Below are 4,738 nucleotides of genomic sequence, written 5' to 3'. Positions count from 1 at the left end.
CAATCTATTTAAATACATTTATCCTGTAAGGGAAGATGGCCTATGAGAAGCTACTAACGCCAAGCTATTGTGGAGGCACATAAAACCAGTACCGAACTCCTGTTGTTATTGCCAAATGAATCCAGTCTCTCAGGCAAGGGTTTCCCTGGGACTGGCTCTCACTGGCACAGAGCCTAAAATGACATCCGCCAATTCTGAAATGGGTACAATCTTCCAAATTGCAAGGCATAGCAAGAACTGACAGCGAAAATAGGAACTGCTTATGCTCAATACTAAAATTATAATTAAAGTCCCCATAGTGTCAGAAGCTCCTCTCTCACTCGAGACTGGTGACGGTTTAACCTCACGTCTCAGGTGAGGTCGGGAAAATGAGACCTCCGTGGGGTCCAGCCAACTGAGCTAGCAGATGCAGAGTGGTGCCAACAGCATGGGTTCCATGCCAGCTGGATGTGGTCAGCACCTGGCGTCCTCGAGACCCTGCAGGAGGAGGAGAGGGTGGTTCGCTGAGCAGACTGTCAAAGTCATTTGAATTTTCCAACAAGCACCAAGATGTTGCTGGTCTGGTGGTGAGAAGGGCACCATCTGTCAGAAGTCACAAAGATGTGCAGGTTAGGTGAATTGACCATGCTAAATTACCCGTAGTGTTAGGTTAGGGGTAAATGTCGGGGTATGGGTGGGTTGCGCTTCGGCGGGTCGGTGTGGACTTGTTGGGCCGAAGGGCCTGTTTCCACACTGTAATGTAATGTAATCTAATGTAATCCTTCCTGTACACCCAGTTGGTCTGTGCGACCACCCAATGCCCTCATTGTGGAGTAGGGAGGTTTGGTTCAGACTGTCACATATCTCCTGCTGGAATGTGCTTTTGCAAAGGGAGGCTGGAGAAAGATGCAGTGGTTTGTATTGAGGTTCAACCCAAGCAGCTCTGTGACACAGGAGTCCGTGCTCTATGGTCTGGTGGCCGGGACACACACCGAGACAAACATCGACTGCACCTGGAGGACCATCAACTCAGTGAAAGCTGTTCTCTGGTCAGCCTGAAGTTGTTGGTATTCTAGAGCAAGGTGTTGACCCTGACTGTATGTTGCAGCCTGGCATAGTCCAAGCTCCAGGACTATGTGCTGAGGGATGCAGTAAAGCCTGGGGCAGTTGCCACCAAGGCACAGTGGGGAAAGACCACTGTCTGAGGTCTTCCTGCTGAAGGTAAATAGGGGTCTGTTCAGTTATCAGACACTCCGAGTGCCTCAAATATATGTAAATACAGTTTTGTATGTGTAAGAGATGTCCTTGGTTTTGTTTGGATAGAGTCAAATTCCAATGTTTGCTTGTTTCCTTGATCATCTAATGTAGGCAACCCCACTGCATTTGTGACTTCTTTTTGTTTATTCATTGACGGGTTGAGGGTGTTGCTGACTAGGCAGCATTTATTGCCCATCTCTAATTACCCAGAGGGCAGTTAAGAGTCAACCACATTTCTGTGGGTCTGGATCACATGTAGGCCAGACCAGGTAAGGATGGCAGTTTCCTTCCCTCAAGGACATTAGTGAACCAAATGGGTTTTTCCCAACAATTGGCAATGGATTAATGGTCATCGTTAGATTCTTAATTCCAGATTTTTATTGAATTCAAATTCCACCATCTGCCGTGACAGGATTTGAACCTGGGTCCCTAGATAACAGTTCAGCAATAATACCACTAGGTTATTGCCGATATATTTAATGAATAAAGAGTATTTTGAATGTAAAAATGGGTCCAATTCCCACACCAGCTGAGGTTACCATGAAGGTGTTGTGGTGACCCTCAGGTTAAACTCAGCACTGGTCATTTCGTTCCAATGAGAGTGCAGCCTTTTGGTGCTCTCAATACTGCACATCCCACAATACGTTACCGATAATTTTTCCCCTCACCCTCTGACATGAATTTTTGTCCCTGCCTAAAACCATTTCCTGAATTTTAACATTGTTCTCAATGATGACCCTATGACCTTTGCAATGCATTTCCTTCACAAATTGGCAAAGTGTTTATAGCGTGGAAACAAGCTGTTCAGTTCACCAGATCCAGGCCTGATTTTATACATTACAACCAGTTTCCCCTCATACATCTTCACCTCGTCCAATTAACATGTCCCTCCATTCCTGGAATTCATGTGCACATCTACTTTTATATTAATCATGCTGTTAATATCCACTATTCCTCATGGTGCAGATTTCCACCTTCTCACCACTCTTTGGGAAAGAATGTTTCTCCTGAATTCTCTTTCGGCTTTATTAGTGATCATCTTACTTACCTGTTTTGACTCCCTCTCAAACATTTCTCTAATCTTAAACATCTCCACCAGGACACCCCTCAGCCTTCTCTTTTCCACATTACGCATCTCAGTCTTTTCTGTTTTCCTTGTTATTTGATTTAAATACATAATGAAAAGACTACATCCTTTTATTTTTCTGTATTTTCACTTGCAAACTGAAATGAGAAAAAAACTGTTTTCAAACCAAATGTTTCCAGTGGATTGCTGCAGTTTTTGAAAGCAAGTAACCAAACACTCATTGCAAGCACTGTTTACACAGCTGCCTGTTCAGGCTGTGGTAGCTAGTGTGCCAATGAGCTGGAGACTATGATGGTACACAAATAGGGATTCAACGGGCAACAAGTTGCTGATTGGTCCACGGGCTAGCAACCAGTCATTGATGACAAAGACCTTTTGTCTGTGAACAGCAATGTGATTGGTTGCCAGGCAGCTTGGGACCAATGAAGAAGATACCAGATCTCTGCAAGCTGTCTCCAATTTCCACAGGGAAAAATGCTTTAGTCCTGAAGAAAACTACTTTATTTTTCCTTCAGACGTTTCTGGAGCCTGTGACATTTATAATTGTGAATGAGTCACCCTACAAAGTCTCCAGAGAAGGAAGATCAGGAATCAACATTCTGATCAGCAAACCCTTTAGAAAGGGACCACTGTTTCCAGTGTTTCCCTCCACTCTTAACACTCATGTTTTTTTTCTTGTCTTGCCTTAGGAGTAGATTTAGATGTTATTAGATTGACGATTCTAGCAGGAAATAATGAACAGTCAATATAAAAGGGAGACTGCGTGTTGCTGTTTGACGTTGCGCTCTGTCAGTGTCAAAAACTCATTCTAAAAGATGAAGGAGTTAACAGCAATCTAGGTTTATTCAATATATCATTTCAGTTGCATGACATTGTAATCTTTTGCTATAAATTCCGTGTCCTATGATCCTGTTTTATAGCTATCGATGAAGGAGCAGTGCTCAGAAAGCTAGTGCTTCTAAATAAACCTGGGGACTATAACCTGGTGTTGTGTGATTTTTGACTTTGTCTACCCCAGTCCAACACCAGCTCCTCCACATAATGTCAAAGGGAGCGCACATGCCTGTAGCTCATGTGGCAAACAAACTGCACATGCTTAAGGAACACAGTTCCACATGTCCAGAAAGACCAAAGTAGCCTGGGACTTGCTGGTCACTCATTTGGAGTCCTCTTGCAAACTCAGGCCAAGGATAACCTATAGTTGGTTGGGCTGTCCTCCCAAGTCTGTCTGGAAATGGACAGCAGTCAGTCAATAAAATGGTCATACATAACCCGGAAGGTTTTTAGGGCCACTTTGGGGACTGACATTCGGTGGCTGAGGGAATGGTCCCAGTTACAGGGGGCAGTTGTCAATAGTAGGTTGTGATCTAATAGGATATTGAAGGTTTCCAAGGGCTGGCTCAAGGCAAGTTATGATCACTCTTGCCTCAATGTGGGGAGACTGTGGTGCCTTCAAGGTCACTGGCACCGTAATAATCAAGGGCTCCTGCGATGTAAATGAGGACAATAATGATCATGTAAAGGGTCTCAACAGAAATGGGGTGAAGCTGAAATGTCAATGTGGGAACAGAGAGGAGAAATGAAAGAGGGGAGCATGGTATTTTGTGGGTCACAGGTGGAGTCTGCAAAACACTGCAGCGAATGCAAAGTCTAAATCTCACTTTATTGATCCATGAAGCAGCGAAGCAGTCAGGTTCTGGTGTTGAGAAAGCAGCAGCCAACATGGGAGGAGCAATTGACTGCCTTATGGAAGAATGCTAGATGCCAGAGTTGGGAGATGAGTCCTCCTAAAGAGTTACTCCAGTAATCATGAATCCAAGCATTAGACACTGCTATTACAACTGTCTTCAATCCACGGTTAAGTGGACCATGTAAACTGGTTAAAGCAGCAGCCCAGTAATCAAGAAATTGGAATTGGAATCTCAATGTTGCCTCCAGGGGATCTTTGCTTGAAGATCTGGGATCAAATTCCAGCTGCCCTGAAGGTGTGCCATATCATGTCTAAAGAGCTTAATGAGAAATAGTATTTTCCTTATTCCATCTAATTCTCATCCGATTGCATGAAGTGAGAGGAAATCCGGCTCTGACAGGCAGCATGTAATCTCTGAGGTCAGCAAGTGTCAATGAAGCAAGCTCACAAACTCTTAATGTTTGCCTGTACCTGTGTTTTTGTTTTTGCCACTGTTTACCTATTATTTACTATCTATGCTATTTAACTCTGTGATCTGCCTGTATTGCTCGCAAGACAAAGATTTCCGCTGTGCCTTGGTATACATGACAATGAATTCAATTCAATTCAATTCAATCTTCCCCATTGAGTCACAGCACAGAAACAAACCCTTCCAGTTCATGCTGACCATAAACCCAAATTAAACGGGTCCCACCTGCCTGCTCCTGATCCATATTCCACCAAAC

The sequence above is a fragment of the Chiloscyllium plagiosum genome, unplaced genomic scaffold (genome assembly GCF_037043375.1).
Source record: "Chiloscyllium plagiosum isolate Xiang-an unplaced genomic scaffold, Cpla_swu_hap1 HiC_scaffold_43, whole genome shotgun sequence".
NCBI classification, from domain to species: Eukaryota; Metazoa; Chordata; class Chondrichthyes; order Orectolobiformes; family Hemiscylliidae; genus Chiloscyllium; species Chiloscyllium plagiosum.
This window is presented reverse-complemented; position numbering follows the sequence as displayed.